The 24,265-nt window shown below is 39.9% G+C and overlaps 2 protein-coding genes across 2 annotated transcripts in view; one reads left to right on the top strand and one right to left on the bottom strand.

Annotated features, from left to right (window-relative positions):
• The window catches only part of LOC127659000 (cytoplasmic protein NCK2-like), a 576,925-nt gene that overhangs the window by 359,882 nt on the left and 192,778 nt on the right, over positions 1 to 24,265 (top strand). The window lies entirely within an intron of this gene.
• st6gal2a (ST6 beta-galactosamide alpha-2,6-sialyltranferase 2a) overlaps positions 1 to 24,265 on the bottom strand; it is a 71,595-nt gene that overhangs the window by 28,067 nt on the left and 19,263 nt on the right. Inside the window, exon 2 of the mRNA XM_052148594.1 lies at positions 942 to 997. The gene's annotated coding sequence lies outside the window, so the exon portion shown is untranslated. The remainder of the gene's footprint in view (positions 1 to 941; positions 998 to 24,265) is intronic.

The raw sequence follows: 24,265 nt of genomic DNA, 5'->3' as shown, positions 1-24,265 counted from the left end.
TATTATGGTAACTGTGCTTCTGTTTTCACAACCATGATAGGTCAACTCGATCACCCAAATTGTAAAGAAATTGTTTGGGATTGTTAATTTTACTCATTTTATTAAGATCCTGTTAGTAGCTAGTGACATCAGAAAAACTGCATTTAATACATGTGTTATAAGCAAATTATTGTTATTTGGTTAGGCCGCACCAACACATACTGTAAATGAATACCTATGAACATGTATAACACATACAGTGCATCCGGTAGGTATTCACAGCACTTCTTGTACTTCGTGAATACTTATGTACATGTGATTTTTTTTTTTTTTTTATAAATTTGCAAAACTTTCAAACAAACTTCTTTCACATTGTCATTATGGGGTATTGTTTGTAGAATGTTTGGAATAAGGCTGTAACATAACAAAATGCAGAAAAAGTGCTGTGAATACTTTCCGGATGCACTGTATTAATCTAAAATAATATATTGGTACATAAACTTTAATTCTCTCACTTCTGTAGCCTGTTTTGGCCCATGTTTCAAGTATCAGCTTAGATTGGGAGAGACTTGAATATAAATTTAGCATCATTTCACATTCTGTACTTTGTGTTATCAGACAGGGTTGCTCGAGGTGTAGAAACCCATGAACAAAAACTGACAAATCAGCCTAAAAGATGCACTGTACACAAGCTGCTAATATGCAACCGCTTATTTGGTCAAAAACAGGAAAGACCTCTCTTTGTGTTTCGTTTTCTTTTTCCTTTGAGAAAATGTCGTCTCCCCTGAGATCATTCATGCTCTGATATGTTTGCTACTATGTTTCTATTCTCAATTTAGATACGAGAACACCTGCTGTCATAACAGTCTTACAGTACGTTATTTTGTGTAAAAAAAAAACAATCTTTCAGTACTGTAAGACTTTGTGGAATGAAACTAACACAAAAAACACAAGTGACTTACCTTGGTGTATTCCCTATTTTCTTGACTTCATTTATTCTTAAATAGTTTGTCTGACCCTGAAAAACAAAACAAAAAAAATACCAATTAGAGACAATACTATAGTCTTTTGAAAAGACACAAAGCATATGATGACACCTTTGCCTGGACACTCTGGATGTTTGGTTTTGGTTCTGTTTTGATTATGTACGTTTGGCAGAACATTTCTGGTTGAAAGGGGAAGCTAAGTGGGTTCCCCTTCTGTCGCTCTCTCCACGTTGTGTCGGAGAAGCGACACTAGGGGTCTCTCTTGAGCGCCGATATTCACCTCTGATCTTATTGAAAAGGGCCAATGGGAGTTGGTAGTCAGTATTTGCATACCCCGCCCCCGGACATACGGGTATTTAAGCGGGGCAAATACAAGAGTTCATTCAGAAAATTTCTTCGGAGCCGATGGTCTGTCTGCAGTTTGCTGCGAGTTACACGCCACTTAAACGTTCCTGTTTTCCTCTGACGATCTGCATGCTGTTGGATCTTGACGGCGCACAACAGCGGCTTTCTCCTTCTCAGTGCACGGCATGCATTGTTGCCCCTGAGCGCTTCGACAGCGCACACACACACACACACACACACACACACACACACACACACACACACACAGTGTATTAAGAGTTTTTACTAAAAGAGTAATTTTCTCTAAAAGAGCAAACACAGCGGCGTTGAACGTCCTTTTAAGGACGCGTCTTTTTCAAGATGCCTTTCCGCCCCTGTGTGCGTTCCTGGATCGCGGTAGAGTGCTCTCTGCTTCAGGCGGCCACAGGCGCTGTCTGCGTGTGTTTGGGCCACGATCACACCGAGGCGGCGTTTGTGGATGGTTCATGTTCTCACTGCGAGAACATGACCATGACCACGTTACGGTCGCGGCTCGCTTTCAACAGCAAGCAAGCCACCCCAACTGCACCCCGCATTGCTCCTTCCCACGGGATTAAGGACGGTGCGGTTGGCGCTGGGGGCGATTTGGGGGCGGCAGCGGGTGCAGTTTTGCCGGGTAGCCCCCTGCAAACCTCCCATTCCCCGACACGCTCGCTGGTCTCCGTCCACGCTCGCGCCGATAGCGGCTCGCCTCACGGCCCGGCTGTCTATCCTCCGAGTCGAAGCAGATGAGCTCGCCGCTGCATCGGAGAGTGCAGTGTCTGATGCCGAGGACTCCCCTGGACTGCCGCCGGGCCAGCAGGCCCAGGCTGAGGCCGGCAGCTCAGCTGTCCGACATGCTTGCCGGGCCGCCTTGGCGTGGGGTTGGACTGGAACCCTCCATCCTCCCCACAGCCTTCTCGGTTGGATGATTGGTTCCTGGGGGCAGCGCGTTCAGCGACCTTGCATCCCCGGTCCCTTTCTTCCGGAGGTGCATGATGAGCTGGCGTCTACGTGGAGAGCCCGCTCTCCGGCTCGTCTAGGTGCCACCGGCTCCACTCTCTCCACCCTCGACGGCGGAGGCGCCACGGCACGACGCGATTCCCCAGGTTGATAGGGCAGTTGCGCACCATCTATGCCCGGTAGCCCTACCTCCTAGCGGGGTCACCCGTACTCCCATCCAAGCCCTGTAGGACAACATCCTCGCTAACGCGAGGCCTACACTACGGCTGGATGCGCTGCCTCCGCCCTGCATCGCGATGGCCCTCCTGCAAGTCCACCAGGCCAAAGCTCTCAGAAACATGCAGGGGTGGACCTGATCCTGATGTGCTGCAGGAACTGCGCTCAGCGACCGACCTCGCCCTGAGGCGGCGAAGGCCACAGCGCAGGCACTTTCGGACAGGCGATGGCCACCCTAGTGGTCCAGGAGCGCCATCTTTGGCTCAACCTGGTCGAGATGCGTGAGGCTGACAAAAACCGCTTCCTGGACGCACCTGTCTCCCAGATTGGCCTTTTCGGTGACACCGTCGAGGACTTCGCCCAACAGTTCTCCACGGTGAAGAAGCAGACGGAGGCCATTTCGTACATCATGCCCCGCCGCAGACCTGCCGCTACGGGCCCTGCCCCGTCTGCCCACCGAGGGCGTCCCCCTGCGAGGAAACCAGCTCCTGCTCACGGAAATCGCGACCCTCTTAGCCAAGCGCGCGGTAGAGCCCGTCCCTCCAACCGAAATGCGGAAGGGTTTCTACAGCCCTTACTTCATTGTACCCAAGAAAGGCGGTGGCTTACGACCAATCCTGGACTTGCGAGTTTTCAATCGGGCCTTGTTTAAACTCCCGTTCAAAATGCTTACGCAGAGAAACATTCTGGCTGGCGTTCAGCATCTAGATTGGTTCACAGCGGTGGACCTGAAGGACGCGTACTTCCACGTCTCAATTTTGCCACGACACCGACCCTTCCTACGGTTCGCGTTCGACGGCCAGGCGTTTCAGTACAAAGTCCTCCCCTTCGGCCTGTCTCTGTCCCCTCGTGTCTTCACGAAAGTCGCAGAGGCGGCCCTTGCCCCACTACGAGTAGCCGGCATCCACATTCTCAACTACCTCGATGACTGGCTCATCCTAGCACACTCTCGAGAGTTCTAAGCACACACAGAGACCAGGTGCTCCGGCACCTCAGCCGCTTGGGGCTTCAGGTCAACTGGGAAAAGAGCAAGCTCACTCCGGTTCAGAGCATCTCTTTTCTCGGGTTGGAGTTAGACTCAGTCTCAATGACAGCACGTCTCACGGCGGCGTGCTCAGTCGGTGCTGGACTGCCTCGCTTCCTTCAAGCCAGGCACAGTGGTCCCTCTAAAACTTTTCCAGAGGCTCCTGGGGCATATGGCGTCCTCCGCGGTGGTCGCGCGCTGGGGTTGATGCATATGAGCCCACTCCAGCACTGGCTCCAGACTCGAGTCCCGAGACAAGCATGGCACCGCGGCACGCATCGGGTAAGGATCACCCCGCCTGCCTCAAAACACTCTGACCCTGGACAGACCTCTGCTTTTTACGGGCAGGAGTGCCCCTGCAGCAGGTGTCCCGGCGTCCTGGTCACAACCGGCGCCTCCGGTCCGGGTGGGGTGCCGTGTGCAGTGGACGCGCAGCAGCGGGCCATTGGAAAGGGGCCCGCTGCGTTGGCACATCAATTGCCTGGAGTTGCTGACCGTCCTTCTTGCTCTCAGGAAGTTCCTCCCGTTAGTTCGGGACAAACATGTCCTCGTGAGATCGGACAGCACCCGCGGTGGTGGCGTACATAAATCGCCAAGGCGGTATGCGCTCCAGCCACGTCACAACTTCGCCCGCCGTCTCCTCCTATGGAGCCAGCAGCGACTCAAGTCAGCTGCGTGCCACTCACATCCCGGCAAGCTCAGCGTCATAGCGGACGCGCTATCACGACAACGCCTGCCCGGCGGGGAGTGGAGGCTTCACCCCCAGTCGGTCCAGCTGATTTGGGAACGGTTTGGAAAGGCCCAGGTAGACCTGTTCGCCGCCCAGGAAACCTCCCACTGCCCGCTCTGGTACGCCCTAACAGAGGCTCCCCTCGGGACAGACGTGCTGACACATAGCTGGCCCTCGGGGCTGCGCAAGTACGCATTTCCCCCAGTGAGCCTTCTTGCACCGGTGCTGTGCAAGGTCAGGGAGGACGAGGAGCAAGTCACGTTTGTGGCCCCCTACTGGCCCACTCGGACTTGGTGTCTTTCCTCCACCATGTCGCTGAACCGAGCTACTGTTGTGGCCAGACCATTTCCGGCTCCTCAGAAAAATCCTGAATGAACTCCCGTAATTGCCCCGCTTAAATACCCGTATGTCCGGGGGCGGGGTATGCAAATACTGACTGCCAACTCCCATTGGCCCTTTTCAATAAGATCAGAGGTGAATATCGGCGCTCAAGAGAGACCCCTAGTGTCGCTTCTCCGACACAACGTGTCGTTCCCTCCCTCGGGGAACGGAGGTTACATACGTAACCAAACGTTCCTCAACCTCAGCACACTACAGCTCTGGCTCTGACCTTCAGAAGCTGCTGGTGTGGCGAGATGTGGTTGGAAATGTTTTCTGAGGTGATCCTTACTGGCTGAGATTCAAACAAACCTCTCAAGGCTTATGATTAGTCTCAGTCTCAGCCGGCACACCTACAGACATCAACAGTTCATTCCAGGACTCTCTGATCCATCTTGCACACAATAATGGCAAGTGCTGGCTGTAACTGTGAGCACAGTAAGCACTTCAGAGGAAGAATTAATCACTGGTTTTGCCAAAGTTTCAATGTTAGAGGCACATCTTTGAAAGTTTTGTTTGAGGCACTTAGTAGCAAGTAAACTAGATATCCCCAAGCAGAGTAATGTATATATAACAATGTGTTTTATTTTAATTTCAGTGAGAACAAAACTGTACTTATTACTTTTGGAAAAGCCTGGCTGCAAACTGACATTGTTGTACAATTGTTTGAATTCTTGGGTTCTTTCCACTCAACTATTTCAGGAAAACCCTTCCTTGTGAAAACAAAAACTGTGATTGGTAGTATCAGATGCTCTCTTCCGGTCTAAGTTGGCAGTTCTTGGCTAGAATAAGCAAATAAGCAGCAAACTGGACCAGGCATTGTGTCACCAGTCAAACGTCTGACAACACTATTAAACAACTACTAAATAGGGCTAGGCAATATGATGATATTTATTGTGGCGACAATATAAAGAGTCAGTCAATAGAGATTTTACTATCTCGTGTATATCACGATATGCAAACAGCTCATCCATGTGCACAGAGTGGGCTTATCTCTCAATGGGCAGGGCTTCACACAAGACAGAGAATTTAAGAAACATGGACAGGGTTTAAAAACTGTTGGTGGCCACCAAAGCAAATTCAGTTTCATCTTGTGTTTGCGGTTTCATAAGTGCTTAATATGCTTCTCATCTGACATGCGCATCTGTGTTTCATGTGAGTAATCGCGTGTGCCATCTTTGAAGGCATGTGTGGTGTAGGTTCACAAAACCCAACATATAAACCTAACAAAAATATAATATTCAAACTGTCAAACTACGATAACCACTCATAAAACAATCAAAACAATTTTACAGAGAAATGAAGCACACAAAAGAATAGTGAAAGCCAATATATTTGACATTTTTTTTTAAAAGTGAAAAAAGTGGTTTACATTTATTTGATATATTTATTTTCTGCCAGATGTTTATTTTCGTTGCATTAGTTTTTTTCTCTTTTACTTATGTCTTATTCTCTAGAAGATCTTGAGTTTCTTAAGGAACTTTTATAACAATATTGGTCAACCACATAGCAGACCAAGATGTGGCATAAATGTGAAATTTAACATTATGACAAGAATTACTTAAATGTTTTTTTTTACTTTGACTATTGTCAAGTTTTTAATTCACTGACAGAATTACCGAAAAAAAAAGACATTACAATATGGCCATTTAATACATAAGGCTTTTTTTTTTATTGATTTAGAAAATTACTATATAGTGATTTATATTGCTATCGTGATATATGATTTTGGTCATATCGCCCATCCCTACTACTAAGCGACTAATAAATGAAAGCCAGGGTAAAAACACTTCACTTGCCATCTCCACTTGCTTTATCCTCTCTCTCTCTCTCATACACAATATATTTTCTGTTTACAGAGCGGCACCGGCATACATAAGCCAAACAGTTTTGACAAAACCAGAACTTGAAAATGATGTAGACCATATGTGTTATTTGACAAGTAAACAGGCCAATATTATCTCACTTAGAAACATTTAGTTCAAAGAACTGGGGACTCATTTAGCAGCTTGAACCTGTGTGTGGTAAGATCTGGAAAGGAAGGGTTGAGTGCAGCAGGACCAACTAAATGTGTGATGCATGTGGAAAGAGGAAGTTGACGAGAAATCAACAAAAACAAATGGGGGAAAAAATGCCCACATCCAGAGCAAAATTTATGGCAAGAGGACATCTGCCTCTATCTACAACAATACAACTGGAGACTCATTTAGCAGCTTGAGCCTGTGTGTTGTAAGATCAAAAAAGTGTTGACATCAGTGATCGCTGAAATATGTTACACTAACGGAAAGAGGAAGTTGACGAGAAATCAACAAAAACTAACGGGGGGAAAAAATGCCCACATCCAGGGCAAAACTCATGACAATGGCACAACCCAACTACGAAACACAAAAAAGTTGGGGGAAGCCAAACATTCAAATATAGCTGGTGTAAAAAAATGTTTATCAAAAAAAGCTTTACAATAAGGCAAGCAATAGCTAACAATGAACAATACTTTTACAGCAATGTTAATCTTGTTTAATGTTTATTTCTTCATATACCACATATTAGCATAAACATTTTATATGTTAACATTAGTTAATGCATTCTGAACCAACATGAACTAACAATGGACAATAGCATATTTTTAATGAACAATACATGCTCTGAAAAATGTTGTTCATCGTTAGTTCACGGCACCTAATGCATTTACTAATGATAATGTATAGAACCTTATTGTACAGTGTTAACAAAATACTTAGATTAAATTTAAGGTTCAAGATTTAACTGCTTTACTGCAGGGGAGATTCTAAGATTTTAGCCTCTTATATGAATACGAGATGCTGTGGCTCAGAGGAATATTTCTCGCTTTAAGTGAAGGAGAACACATGTTCTAAACTTGAAAAAAAAACAACAAAAAAAACACGAGAAATTAAAATGGCATGTGCTATCAGCAGATGTCTTTACAAGTTTTTATATCCTTTTAGCAATTAAATTAAACGGTCCTGTGGTGTCACAAATGAGATATATATATATATATATAGAACATGTATGGACGAGTCTGTATATTATTCCAGACAATAAGGGAGGAAAACCGGCCATTGATGGGGTTGTGACATGAACAAGATTTTAAGAAACTGTATTTCCTTTCTCCTGAGCTGAAACATCGACAGACAGGCACAGATACTCTAACAGCAGAAATCTACATAAAACCCAAGTGCAAGACAATATGACAGGGGCAAGAAAGTGTCAAGAACAGACAAAGAGAAAGTATGTACAAACAGAGGTAGGAAGTAACAAGGGGACGAGGCAGTAAAAGAGCGCAGAAGAGCGAGGGAGCTACACACACATCCATTCCATTATTCATTAGACTCGCAAGAGCCTTCAAAACGGGTGACTTCCCAGAGCTTTTTCAGGTCATTATGCAAGTCACTCTCACGCGTGCACTTTTGCAGTAAGACGCACAAGCGAGAATAAATACATACCTGGCCTCATTCTGCAGTAACATCTGCGGTGACCTCAGACAAATGAAAACTATGCAAAGTACACAATTCGCCCTAGACCTGCAATGCAATTTTGCACAAAAACCATTTCAGCAACCACAAAACCATGTCTGGAAATTATTTTTAACACTGCATCTAAAAACTAGGCGCTCCTGTGCGAGATGATGAAAAAAGACGTCGATCTAAAGCATGTTTAGAAAGAAAAACTATTTAGAAAATAACAGCGGACACATGCAAAAATATGTGTGAACGCCTCATAACATTCACAACAAGCAAAACACCCTCAATAGTTACCCAGACTATTTATGGAAACTAAGAGTGTTGGGCGGTTGCGTCATTACAAAAATGAAGCTATAAATTCACCTACATTTCTCAGTCTCTCATCTACAATTAAAATTATGTAGTGAACTTATGTTATTGATTTTTACTCTCTCATGTCACCCCAGATGTGTATGACTTTCTTCTGAGGAACACAAATTTATATTTTTAGATGAATATCTCAGCTCAGCTCTGGTCCATACAATGCACGTGAATGATGATCAGAATTCTGAAGGTCCAAATATCAGATAAAGGCAACATAAAAATAATCCATATGACTCCAATGCTTTAATCAATGTCTTCTGAAGCGATCCAATCCGTTAAGTGAGAACAGGCCAAAATGTAATTCCTTTTTCACTATAAATCTTATCACCAGTCTCCTTGGCAATCGTGATTTCAATCTTGATTACACTTCCTATAGAGCCATCTACTGGTCTGCTCATACATTAAGCACTAGGAACTGACCTCAGCAGCAGTAGAGGCAAGGATGGACACCAAGGCCAACAGTTTTATCAGGAAGTGGCTAGGACTGCCACGCTGTCTCTCAGATGTAGCATTGTTTGTAAGACATGCTTAACAAATGTCTTTAAAATCAATCACTCTGGGCTACAAGCAGGAAAAGACTATGGTAATCGACAGACCAGGCAGTGAAGGCAGGTCAAGTCCAAGTACGAACAGGCAGAACTTGGAAGGCAGAGGAGGTTGTAAACCATGTGAAGCATCAAGAGATTGTTGGAAATACACAGTAAGGAAGAACAGGACTTGGATGCTGGATGGCTCCCAAACGGTGTTCAGCAGCCTCTCGAAAATTGAGTAAAGCAATGGTAGTTACGGAAGTAACTAGGATGGAAGAGGAAGGGTATAATGTTAGGGCAGTCAACCAGCAGCAGCAAGGGTGCTGGACCATATGGAAAGGGAACAAAACAAATGTATTTTCCCTGATAACAAAATACCCGAACAGTAGAGAATGCACAAATGAAGTAGGTTCTTTGCCAGAGAGATGTTGACAACACATTTTTTTCCAGGTTCATTTGAATTTGTTAAAATAATGCAATCATTAAAAACGTCTAACCTCGCACACCTGAGAAGCAACTGATAAGTGCGTAGGACACCAGCTTCAGCAAAATCAATGAAACCTGCACACTATCCCGGCTTGCAAAAAAGTATCACATTTTATTAAGCAACGTTTCGGTCACTCGACCTTAATCAGGCATTAACAAACAGTGCAACAGCACTAAATTTAAAACATTTAAATTTAAATATAGTATAATGTATGATAATATACATGTTAGATCTTGCTGCAGCAACATGAGGAAAAAGTAGATCTCATTCCATAGAATTGTGAGCTCCCCTGCTGTAAATGTTACAGAATAAGTCAATATAGATGACTGTTCAGTAGCACGGTTGTTCAAGCTCATGTTTTGTAGATGAATTTTAACAATAAATAGACTGCAACAGTCTGGTTCAGGAAGTAAAATCCCATTAATTTTCTCAAGAAATTAATTAACAAAAAACTTGTAAACCTTTAAAGATAACCTACCATAAGCTCCCAGGTTGTTAAATCAATAGTTTATTCTTCTGCTGAAGCCATTATTCAGTTATTGCAAATGTAATTTGTTTAACAGGAGAAATTCAAGTGAAGAACTATACTATCCGTGAATATGGAAAACGAAAATCCACCAATCAGAGAGCAGTGACAAACAACCGGTAGAAAAGAGAAAAAAAAAAATGAAACGGGGAAAATACTTCTTGAACCAAGATGGCTTAAAAAGTGTGATTTATGTGGTTGGTTGAAGATCTACAAAGGGATGTTTCAATATAAAAATGCAAATATTCATGTATTTCTACGTGTTAAAGTTCAATACAAACTGCACAAACTTTGTGTACCAATTTGATATGGTATTTGTACAGTTTATTTCAGTGCTTTCCTTATTCTTGACTTTTTTTGTACTTAATTGTGCTTTATGAACTTGCAGTAAAAAAAAATTAAACATTGACATAGTGAGGGACTAAATCAGAAACCCTTTCCTTGAAATCCAAAATGTAAGTGGTCACTGGAGAAGCAGTTGCAACAAGGTGGAGTGATGCACATTAAAACAAGGTGTAAATGGGGATCTGTCTCGGATGGCCACTTGTGATTGGATCACCCCAGATGCATGTTAATACCAGGTGTAAACAGGCCCTCTGATCTGCAGTCCATTTAACACTGCACATGAGTCATAAAAGTGTGCTGTCTCCATCCAGCTGGAAAAATGTCTTAACACAGATTTCACCAGCAACCAGAAATAAAGCCACCATCTGCACCATGTCTCCAAGAAACAATAGCGAGAAAAGCAGAGGCGAGGACAAAGAAAACCGCATAAACGGGGAAGTGTTGATCAGTGGTTCCTCTGAAGTCCCAGTGATTGGGCATAAATAAACAGTCATGAGCAATTTATAAATGAATAATATAAAAGAAGAGGAAGGGAAAATGTAAATTTGGTACATATATTTACACCTCCCCTAGAAACAAGCCCAATTCCCACACATCCATTATTCATACATTTCTGTCTGACGCGTCTCCTAACGTTGAACAGAATAATCTACAGCAGTGGTCCTCAAACTGTGGTACTGCAGTACGCCTAACACCAGCAATATAGTGTGTTGTGGAAGGTACACAAAATGGCACATATACACAATTTACATTGGTAAAAATAAATGAATTGGCATTTTTATATTCCTATGTTTATTTACTCCTTTCAGACCAATCTTCAATTATAATATAGCTTTGACCATTTAAAACTCTTTTGCAGTGCAGGATGTGGATAAATTGAGTGTTCTCGAGCAGCATGCTAGTAAGTCCACGTATACCACAATTGTATTCAGTAAGTTTAAAATGCAAAGCAGCAGAAAACAAAGGTGATCCTCCAAAAAGGACAAATATATTTGGTTCATATGTCTGTCGGCAAAAAAAGAGCATCTATAGAGTGTGGGCAAAGTTTTTTAGTACAGGGGCCACATAAGGCACATTGTAGGCTATTAATTTTAAGATACAATGCTTCACATTGATTGGTTCTGGTATCTTTTAAACCCAGAAATAATTGTGTTCTCATTCTAATGCATAATGCACAATCTTCTGAAGTGTTTTTGTGACTGATACTTTGTGAAAATACTTTATTTTATTATTATTTTTTTTTTATCTATGTTTGGATTTTATTGGAGTTCATCACTGAGAAGGTTTGCTTACATAGTTGCGGCAGCAAAAACAGCCTCATGAATGGACACCGAGCAGCTGTATCACACTTGTCCTCAAGCAGGACATCACACTATAGATCGCTAAGCTTTTTTTGAAGGGCAAGGAGAGGGCACTTGCATGATTGGGAGTGTAACATTGGGCAGAATATTTCCAACTTGTGCAAGTAAGCTTTGATTGGGGGCTTGGATCTCTTGTTACATGGCAACCCTAAAGAGATAGTTAAAATTTTGGGGTAAACTTTCTCATAATTTACTCATGCCATCCCTGATGTGTATGACTTCTGTTGAACACAAATGATGATTTTTAGAAGATTTCAGCTCTGTAGGTCCATACAATGCAAGTGAATGGGTGTCAAATTTTTAAAGCTCCAAAATCCACATAAAGGGAGTATATACAAGTAATCCATATGACTCCCGTGCTTAAATCCATGCGTTCAGATATGATATGTGTGAGAAACAGATCAATTTAAGTCATTTATCATAGATTCCCCTCCCTGCCCAGTAGAAGGCGATATGCACAAATAATGTGAATCACCAAAAACACAAGGAGATAGTGAAAGTGAAAGAAATAGGGCATAAATATTGATCCGTTTTTCACCCACATCCATCATATGGCTTCAGAAGATATGAATTTAACCACCAGAGTCGTCTGGATAACTTTTATGTTGCCCTTATGTGGATTTTGGATCTTAAAAATGTTGGCACCCATTCACTTGCATTGTATGGACCTACAGAGCTGAAATCTTCTAAAAATCATCATTTCTGTTAGGCAGATGAAAGAAAGTCAAACACATCTTGGATGGCATGAGGGGTGAGCAAATGAAGAGAACATATTCATTTTTAGGTGAACTATATGGAAGCTGAGGAGTGCCAATTACAAAAGTATAAAAAGGAATAAATGATCAATATATTAATTTGAAAATAAAAATGTGAATAAACCAAATTTATAAACGGGCAAATAAATAGACGCATTTATATGTGTTTATTTAATTTATGTTTACATTTTTATTATATTTAGCAATACAACAGCACATTAATAAGTAATTTGTAATGAACCATTTAAAGTGCATTTAAAAAAAGCATTTGACAATTGCTTTCCTTCATTCATTTGCCAAATGCTTTTCATGATTGTTTGACTATTCTTTTTCAAAAAGAATGTGAATAAACCACATTATAAATGGACAAATATATAGACACATTTAAATTTAATTCACGTTTAAAAATTTAATTATATATTTAACAATAACATTTTGCATTAATAATGTGTGTATTTAATTAATGTTTAAAATGCAATTAATGTAACAAAATTAAAATAATAAACATTTGTTCCTTCATTTGCCGGTTGCTTTTCTTCATTATTTGCCTATGGCTTTTCTTTTTTGTTCTACTTTGGCTCATCTTTATTAAAAAAAATGCCATTGGACAGTTGACACGTGGGAGCAACCAATGAACTTACAACTCAGTTTTAAGACACGCCCCCTCTCCCACATCCCACTCGAAAGAGATGTAAGATGATCTATCATTGGATGGCTATTGGTAGAGGTTTACGTGTCTATCTACGAAGCTCATGCAAAAGAAACGGACGCACAGCATTTCAGAAGTTAATGGTTAAATGCTGTGTACGGTCCTCTCGCAATGTGCAAAGTGGTATGTGTCCAGCAATGGAGCCGGTAACTGCGATGCCATCAACAGAACAGATTCACGCCACTGACTGAAAGCTCATTGCCGTCATGCTTGCACTCCACCGGAGTGAGGTAACGAGCTGCTGGAGAAAGACACCGGACCTCTGGGCTGCAATGGCCACTAGATCCTACATGAAGCAAATGTTTCTCTGTTCCAGTTATTCATATGACTTTACTCTATGACTGCTCTCTCAACCATTTTTGTGAACAAACCCCCCACATACTTTTCCTGGATCATTCACAACCACTAGGATTCGATAAAACTTGACTAAACGGGTTCTATTTATATAGCTTTATAGAGTAATATTGCTGTTCGCGTACACAACCAGAATTATTTTTTTTTTTTAATTCAATTAAAGTTAAACATTTTAACACAATTCTAGCAGCAAAGGGGGAGATCGGGGGTAAAACACCTGATCTTTGTTTTATTCAGAAAATGTTTAGCCTAAAGAAGCGTTTCTTAAATTATACATTGCGACCCAAATTGTCATACATGTTGGTTCGCAACACATTTTAATATAAGTGTAATTATTTTCTTAGTAAGTGTAACTGAAATTACTTAGAGTACATTCGCCCTGTTCAGAGCAATCTTCCACGCTATTGCGCATGTCAGGAATGTCTTTCAACTTTTTTCAACAGTATAATTTGATAGGCACACTCTCTTTTTCCACGAAATCAGACAAGTTGAGAGTGCTGTGGTCAACAGGTTACTTAACTCTACATTTTTCTTGACACCACAATTAATGTGTACAACGAGCCAAACATCAAGATGACAACTTCCACGGTTGAATTGTTTGTCTTGGTTTTATATAAAAGATCAGAAAGTTGAGAGGAACACCAACAGTGCATTTTATGGGCAAGTTCAAAGCAATAGGCTGCTCAGAGACAAAATCCTCATGTGTTATCCACAGCTTAAGTAAAAGCAGTGAACATTCTGTCAGAACAAGATGAAAAGCAGTTTTTCCAAGTTAGGAAAATAGTTAAAAATGTATGTAAATGTTGAACATGAGCAGAAATATGCAAGTGCTGTCTATAAAAGTGTTGCTTACAAACAATCACTCTGCAGCCAACTGTTGTATGTTATGCACTTCATTTTTCACAGTCCAATCCTAAATAAAGACATCAGTATGAAGAACAATGGTCAGCTTGTCTACTATATGATTTTTTGTTTCCTGTTCTATTGAAACTTTTATTCACAAATGAACTATACCTTAATAACCATAGTTTCTACAAAAATACCACATTTGCTGCAATTACTGTTAACAGAACTACTATAAAACTTAAAATAGTGTAAAAAGCATTCAGAATATTTCTACTTTTTCCTAACTAAATGGTAAACATCAGTTTTATCTTATTTAAACAATTTTAATAACCATGACTGTATGTAAACTAAACATAACTAAATGTAAAAAAAATAGGGTCGGATACAATTAAACTGTAAATTAATTGATGTCAAATCCATAACACCCAGACTACTAATTGCAAGACAGGTATGTGATAAAAATAGCATTACTTCACAAAGCACTTTAATGCCAATGTACAGTGTGCATTTAATGTGGTTATAGCTATGGTTATAGTCAATAAACACCACAAGACTAAGAATCACAGACTTAAATAAATAAAAAAATTAAAATATTACAAAAGGTGGCCAAAAGTGTCTTAAGTGGAATGTGATATCACTGAAATTGGACGTGGTGTCACCACCTGATAGGAGTGGATGAGGGAAGGTCTGGTTGCACAGAGAAGCATTTGCTTCAGGTAGGATCTAGCGTCCAATGCAGCGCGGAGGCCCGGCGTCTTTCTCCAGCTGCTCGGTACCTCACGCCGGTGGAGCATGAGCATGGCGCTGCATGCTTTCAGTCAGTGGAACGGATTGGTTCTGTTGACTCTTTTATTGCTAAATATAATTATATTTTAAACATAAATTAAATAAACACATTTAAACACATTTGTTTATTTGTCCATTAATTAAATGGTTCATTTATTCACATTTCTATTTTCAAATTAATAGATTGATCATTTATTAACGTATTATTTTTTAATTAGCACACCTCGGCTTCCATAGACCTAACTCTTTAAGCATGTTTAAAAACTGTTGTGTCATTGCAAGATATTCAGGATAAATGCGATGTGGGCCAGATTAAAACATGTGGAGGGCCGGATCTGAGTTTGCCCATGCCTGATCTAGATCAATTACATGAAAGCAAGCTTTCAAGCGTGGTCTGGTTTTGACTCCATATGCTGAATTCAGTACTCCATTTAGCATTATATGGATTTTGTAACAAGTCTTGAAAGCACTTCTAGAGAGACAATTCTAGAGGCTAAAATTTCACATTTGGTATTAATCTTTCAAGGTGTACATGTTTTTTTTTTTATTATTATTTATTATTTTAGATGCTATTTTGGTAGGATCCTTCTAAAGATCTCAAAAAGGGCAATCAAAATTGATCTTAACCACATGAACATTAATTAACATATGAGTTTTGACACTCAAACAGTCTGTATATGCATCAAAGAGATGTAAATTTGCTAAATGCTGAAAAAACAAATTGAGGGAGATATATATATATATATATGAGAATAGGTGGTACTTGAATGTTACATTTGTAGCCCAAGAAGCACTGATCTGCTATAATCTATCAGAATAATATAAACACTGAGGAGGAGATATATTTCTCTGTTGTTGTCAGCATGCTTCTGTAAATGTTAAGCACCGTACATTTAGGATTGTCAAACGTTTTACATTAAAATGATGAATTTCATTACACAGCTTCAGCAGATATTGCTCTTCGTCCATTTTCTCACAGCACTGTGAAGCATCCATTTAAATAGCTAATCTGTAAGCCCAGCCTGCACGCTTCGCAGGCCGCTTCAGTGATGGAATATATACGGGCTGCCAGGGGCGTAAACAACCTATTTGCTTTTTTTAAGGTAATTAGAAAGCACTCTCTGAAGGTACGAGGCCACATGAAATCTGATTATACAACAGCAATATGGATGCTTTGTTTTAAAAGTACGTCGACCTTGAGAAACAAGCTTCCAGATGAAATGTAATGGATTCCATTTAAACTTCACTCATTAAGAGATGGTTTACGGATTTACAATAATGGATCTCATTTGGAATGCACCACTTCATGAGATGGCATACTTATGTACAGGCAATTCTACCCATGCATAAGGCTGGGTGATATTTTAGCTATATATCTTGGTATGTTTCTGGCCTTTGCAATACTCAAATATCATATCTTGATATTTATGCATTTACTCTGAAATGACTAAAGATGAGATCATATCTCCTTAAGAAAATGATGGAATTTTCAATTTCGAAAAGTCAGCATGGCCAAATGTTCTAATCGCAAATTTGTGCCTGTCGTTGTCATTTAACATTTTGTCCATGAGTACAGACTGCAACATTGAACTTCTTTATTAAGTTAATTAAATTTCAACATCAAAGTACAAATATTTATTGCAAAGTTCTCAAATTGGATGCAGATAAAATGTAGATGACTGTCTATAAAACCAACGGTTAATGTTTTTACAAAATTTCTGCAGTGTCAAGGCATAATCTTAAATATAATGTACAATATTGCATACTATATTGCATGAAGGTATATACTGTATATGAAGAGGCCCCCTTTCTTGGTTTGCTTAATATATTTTTCAGTTGCATTACACTTACATGTAGTCTAAAGTCTGGTGAGTAAAAACTAAATTTTACTAGCCAATGGTAATTCTTCCTCCAACATGACCATAGAGGGTTGCGACTGTTTCGCATATACAAAAATGACCTGTATTGCTGTAGAGGTTTTGGCTTGATGACTGTTGAGACACTAAAAGAGCAACGCTTTCATTATAGAGCTGTAATTCATACAGCTTATTGATCTGTCTGCAGTTTATGATGGCAGAAACACGAGCACCTTCAAATTAGACAGTCAAAATTACCTAAACGCTCAAGATATCCGATGGCCTCCTCCCCCGGAAAATGAGAATAGAGGGAGAAGAAAGGTGGACAATAATGTAAGGGGAAAGATGAGCCAAATCAATCCAGCAATGCGTGCCAAAATTAGCCTAAGGCCAGGTAAGAGTTCATCTTTCCCCTGCTTTGAATAATCCACCTACATGTAAAGGGACCAGGAAGACGAGTGCAATCAAGCTGCCATTCAAAACTCCCACTGCATACCCCCCTCTCCTCAGGCTCAGTGGAACATGAGAGCAGACTCATAATTGCACATGCTGTCAGCCTCGAATGGGGACATGATTCATGTTTCTGCATATTTTTTTACACAATACAGTAAAAAGAGATGGATAAAATACAACTTGATAACAAAAAGCACCACTCACTGACGTTAATGGTTTTCCATGTGCGAACTTCCAGAAGCGTTGGTGATGTGGATTTGAACGTTTAAGTTGTGGTGCCATTCAATAAGACACCATTACATACACACTCAATGTATACTCTGCAGCAGTTAATTTAGAGCACTTTACAAGTTCTGGGAATAGAGGGATAGGAAAGAACCCCTATGAAGTCAAGTCAAAGGGGCTTTAAACACAGCACATATGGACAGCTGTGAAGCAGTCCAACCCCCTCTCTTCCCCTTTTAGTCTCACAGAGAGTGAGAGAGCTCTGGTTTCAGCACTATTCTAGACCAGGACTAAATCATCATGCATACTGTAAATAAGCCTGACTGAGCTCTTTGCTTTGACCTTCATGTTGAATTTCTACAGAAGCCAGACAAGGAAGTGTTGCTGTAATTCCCATAAACAGTACTGTGTCCTAAACATTTAGCAGTAAAACGTGAGTTGATGCTCAACACGAGGTATTGCACTCACTCTGCAGGCGACCGTTTTAGTCCTCATTTCAGCCATTTCTCAGGCTGTCACACACACATACATACAAGTGCCAAACTTTTTAGGCGAAGTCCTATGTAAGGGTCCTCCTTTGTGTGACGCCCAAGCACAACAACTATCTTAGGGACAACAAACAGAAACGAAAAGCAAACAGAGAGCATACAGCTTTGGACCATGTCAAAGAAAAAAATCTTTGGGATCTCAGCAATAGTATTTGCCACAATTTTTCCTGTTCAGGCTGGTTTTGACAACTTAGTTGTACATTTCCCATTTTCTTGGCCTGTGACGGCCATACTTGAGGTATTTGGTTAAATGTGGAATGCACCAGAAGTATTGTAAGCCAGACATTACAATGCTATTTTAAATATAAAAAGGTTTGGGCTGGGGAGCAGGGCAATTAGTGAGTCAGGTCAAATTTCTGTGAAAAAAACACTGACTACCTTTTAGGGCTGGGCGATAGGACGATGTAAATAGATATCGTCAATATCTTACAAATATGACGATGCCAATTACGACACCCATTGACAGCCGATGAGCAACAATATGGAGAAATGGCAAAACCATGGATCTGGGAAATTATATATTAAACAGTATAGTTATAATAACATAGTATATATATAGTTATATATTAAACAGTAGCCCAAGGTGTAAAACTAGCACCCGCCACCAACCAAATGTGACTATGCTGAATCCAGTTTGCAAGCTCCTCATCTAAATGCAGATATTTCATGCAAGTAAAATTTTGTTAATCTACCCACAATAGGCAGGTGACCTGTAAGATATATCAGAGTGACACATGAAAATAAATGCTCTTAGTCACAAAGCTATGCGCTTGAAGAAACAATTTATTAGGGTTGGGTAATTATACACACTACAGATTCAATTCGATTCCGATTCACAAGCCCTTGATTCAATATCGATTAATATGGGTTAATTTCACTTATATCACTTTTGCTTGCATATAAAATAAATTATCTCCCAGCTAATGCTGTTAATTATACAGGGGACCTTTTAACTAGGTACATTAGGAAAATATTAATTATAATATTACATTTTCTTTTTCATCATTTTGGTCTCATTTGGGCTTTTTGAAAAGAAACAAATGAATGTATTCAATCAATAAATAAGATATTATATTTCATATTATTTGTTACATATTTATTGTTAAACTGCATAATTTGTTGTCTCTTTAGCAAAAGAAAAAAAAAAAATGACATCTGTAAATGGTGCCTCTAAATAAGCGCATGTTAACTAGAGGACTCGAATGGCTTTACCTCATCTGTGCGATGCATGATTAGAATTAATTTTCTTTTTTTTAATCAACAACTGACTGTAAAGAACAGAAAGAGATTTAAAAGAGACAGTATTCAATGAGCAATGGGTTGCGTGGATCTCGTGGCATGGACACATATTACACGGTGCAACTTTTACTCTCAATACTCTGTGAAAGGATCTCGCTGCTGAACACTTCACGACTAAACTACACAATTACTGGTGAGTGAAATGTAAACATTTACCAGCCAGTTGCCAAATATATTCACTTCGCATAGCTTCAAATTTGGATGCAAATGATTTCCTTTCATTGTAGTAGAGGGTTGAGCATTGAGTAAAAGATCAATCTTAGGATTTAAGAATCGATAGCGGTCAAAATAAAGATTGCGATTTCACACACACACACACACACACACACACACACACACACACACACACACACACACACACACACACACACACACACACACACACACACACACACACACACACACACACACACACACACACACACACACACACACACACACATTAAAGAAACAAAGACAAAAGTGATTAAATCATAAAATAATACAAGACACATTCACCTTGAACCTAAAATTGAGTTCCAATTTATTTTCTTTAGGCAACATTAAATGTATTAACAAATGCAATTAAAACGATAAGATCACATTTGGCAGCATTATTTTGGGAACACAAGGGAATATTTATGGCTTAATTTTTTAGTATTATTAATATTTATCTTTACTTTTAGAATTGTCTTTAATTCTTAATTAGTAGGCTATTAGTAATGTTACACCTGCTGTCGTTGACTGATACTTTAGCTCTATAAGCTCTAAAAGCCATTTTCTCAGGGCAATTACTTGATATTAATTTGATATGTGAGGGAAATAATACACTTTGTATTCCACTCGCGAACTTTCCGATTGGTACAATGATTTGACCATATTTTTGACAGTAGTGTACAGTAAATAATCTTATTTCATTAGTTCTGGAAACTGAATACTTCTAATTTATCAGCTAATTAAAAGCACCTGGTAAAATGTGGTTATATTGCCTAAATTAAATGTAAAGTCTTTAAAACGACACCCATTGTGTGTTATTCAGGGGAGTAGTTAATTAATTTGACAATTACTTTTTCATCAAGGAACATCAAAAAATGCCAAAATATTATGTATTAGTGTATTATTTAAACGATTCAACAGAAAGCATACAGTAATTTGCTCAATTATTTTCTGCCTGCAGTGCAGGCAACATATCTAATAAATAATATATACCTATATTTAAACATGTTTGTATCCTTTTAACACATTTTTGATGCTACAATAATTTTAATAAATACTTTTGAATCCAGAAATGGCATTGCTTGCAATGCTTTTGTTTATTACATTTATGCATTTGGCAGACGCTTTTATCCAAAGCGACTTACAGTGCACTTATTACAGGGACAATCCCCCCTGGAGCAACCTGGAGTTAAGTGCCTTGCTCAAGGACACAATGGTGATGGCCATGGGGTACGAACCAACGATCTTCTGATTAACAGTTATGTGCTTTAGCCACTACGCCACCACCATTGTGGTTATTAATGAATCATGTAGTTAGCGTTTTGGCTATGTACTCACAGAAGGATGCCGCCATGCCAATGTCGAAATATAAATGCAAACCAAACATAAAAACATAACATAATGTACTGACACAATGGCCACCGATGTACATCAGACACATTTTTATATAAACCAACAACCACAAATAGTGCAGATGGATCAAAAAATACTCGATCATGGCATCAATGTGATAAATCATCTGATAAACATAAAATACTGACCAACAAAGTGTTAATGTTACAAGTAAGCTGTACACTGAAATAAATCAAACAACAAGCCTGGAAGGAAAAAAAGATCACAGCAGTAATCTAAGCTTTAATTTTCCAAGAGCAATGCTTGTTCAGGTGACAAAGAAACACACAGAATCACAAGGTCTGTGAACACACCTGTACTCATACCCAGATCCATCTGTTCCACAGGAAGCAGGGGTGCCGCTGTTTACTTGGGCACAGTGTGAAGTCTGCAGAAAAAAAACTGACAGTATGCAAACTGTTCTGATAAAGAGAGGCCAATTCTTACATAGCTGTTGGCAATCACACCCAAATAGCCACCCACAAATTCAACAGTGCCAATCATCTACCAGTAAATGTACGTGAGTAAACACCCATACTGCACACATGAACAAATGAGTGCGCTCACATCAATCCACACCAGGGACAGATTTAGGCCCTTATACAGCTTAATAATTTACTTATCCTCATGTTATTATAAAACTTGTATGACTTCCTATCTTCTGTGGAACACAAAATACAATACAATTATTATATTAAATTCTCTTCATCCACTCTTATGATAGAGTCACTGGAACAACCTTAAGATGAGTAAATGATGAAATGTCATTTTTGGGTGAACAATCTCTACGCAATACATTACATTGCATTGCATACAGATTGCATTGCAAATCCCTGCCGCCCACAATGGCTCAAGCAAGAACAAAGTCTGTAAGTGCCAAAGCTACACACTCTCACGGTGAAATCGAAAGGATTCATACGACTTCTCTAATTTGGTTTCGCACGACTGCACTCATATGAATACTTACGACTTTCATTACAGCAAATGACGTTGCCGGACATTGTTTCTAAACCGACAATTACTTGCTTCTGTCACACACAACAGCATCCCATCATGTTTACATTTATGCATTTGGCAGACGCTTTTATCCAAAGCGACTTATTACAGGAACAATCCCCCTGGAGCAACCTGGAGTGAAGTCCCTTGCTCAAGGACACAATGGTGGTGGCTGTGGGGATCGAACCAGTGACCTTCTGATTACCAGTTTACCAGTTATGTGCTTTAGACCACTACACCACCACCACTCCATGTTTACGCACTCTTACTGATTGGTTAGGTTTAGATAAGGCATTTGGGTAAGGGCATAAGGTTAAGCATGTCCTTAATGCCTCGTGCGCGAAACTCGTGCTTACTTTCACATTAGACATCCGGGCATTTGCACGTGATGAAATCAAACAAATTTATAAGAACGAACTCATACGAAACAGCCAAATCGTAAAATATGTATGAATTTTCATGAGACTGGGTTGGCCAAAGACACACATTTGTTTCCTTTTTTTCCCCCAAATGCACCCCAAATTCAGACAGTGCCACCTTGTAAGCTGTGATAAGTCAACTATCAGTGCAGCCCACCAACATACACCACACACATCCGACACAATTTTCTGTTGTTACTGATTTCTGTGTTTTTTGGCTTATTTTTCGGTTTACAAGATAAGGTAGTATTGTGACCACAATGGCAGACTCACTTTACACAGTTGGACAAACAAGAGCAAAAAGTAAATAGAAGACAAAGGACTAGAAGTAATTACTAGAGCTCGCTTTCAGTTTTAAATATCAAAACAAATCGCATGATACGCCAATTATTTAATCAAAAGAGTGGACAAATATTATCAAATATCAATCCCTTAATTCAAAGACATTAAATTATTGTGGCAGACAAGTTAAGCATTTAATAGACATTACAAAAAGTGGCTTTATTTTGTTCATTTCCATATCATTAAGCATAAGCCCATCACTGGCCTACAGTCCACAGCAATTCAATCAAGATTTCAGGGCCATTCACACAGAACATGTTCTTATGTTCCATCTGTGTGTTTTACCAATTGTTGTACCATATATACATATATCAGACAGTTGTATCTCCCCATTGTTACAGCGTCTCTCACCATGAGTGTGTTTATTAGATGCTGCGTCAAGTTAAAAAGTTATACTTTTAAAAATATATGCGAGTCCTCCACTTTGTTCTATTCCATTTTGAATGCAAGAACACGTCCTGTGGAAGCCTCTCATTTTGCTGCCTGGTCTCAGTAAGTTTGACTTGGCAAGCCAGGGGTCATGACTCAATGCATTTTGTTTGTATTGCGTTATATTTCAATATTTGTATTTATACTAAATTGAATGTTACATTGAGTTAAACTTGTTAAATTTAAGTACGATTTATAATAAGTAACATTTAAATAAGTTACAATGAAGTACAATTTATTTAAAACACTAGGGTTTTCTTAATTAAGTGTAGTTACAAATGGGTTGTACGAAGATAAAACAAATAGTGATGGCCAGACAGATTGCTCATATAATTTGCTGATAAACAATCCATGGCTTATGGAACAAAGGGTTTCCTGTCTCTTTTCATGCACCATGGTGCAATTAGTTTGCAGATGAATGCTCTCTTTTGTCTGAGCAGTATGCCATGTAACAGGTGGCATTCATTCTCAATGACAGGGTGCAGATTGGTGAGCATTGCCTCCAGTGTGCCAAGGGAGTGTCTGATAATGTACAGACTTCCTGATGACTGTTAAAGTTTATTTAGACCTCTTTCATGCCACTGTCTGAACATACTATAGTAAAGACGTGGCCACAACAGTAGTCAAAGACCAAAACTTCACAGAAAGTATAGTAGGTGTCACGATTCCCTTGTTGTCTGCCCTGGGTTTCACTTGTCATTGTTAAATGTACTACACTTCCCAGAATCCACCTGCCATCACCACTGCCATTTTGTTCATTGTTCTCACCTGTGTCTAATTCAGTCATCACTCCCTGGTTATTTAAGCCCTGCTTTTTGTTCACTCCTGGTGGTTCATTGAATGTTGTCAATCCTGATCTGTGTTTCCCTGCCTGAGTTCTTAGTTTATGTTTGTTTCCCCATCGAGGGTTTTTCCTTTGTGTTTGTTTAAT

Source organism: Xyrauchen texanus, chromosome 18 (assembly GCF_025860055.1).
Source record: "Xyrauchen texanus isolate HMW12.3.18 chromosome 18, RBS_HiC_50CHRs, whole genome shotgun sequence".
In the NCBI taxonomy this organism is placed as follows: domain Eukaryota; kingdom Metazoa; phylum Chordata; class Actinopteri; order Cypriniformes; family Catostomidae; genus Xyrauchen; species Xyrauchen texanus.
The sequence above is the reverse complement of the archived record's forward strand: the minus strand, read 5'-3'. Positions and strand labels throughout refer to the sequence as shown.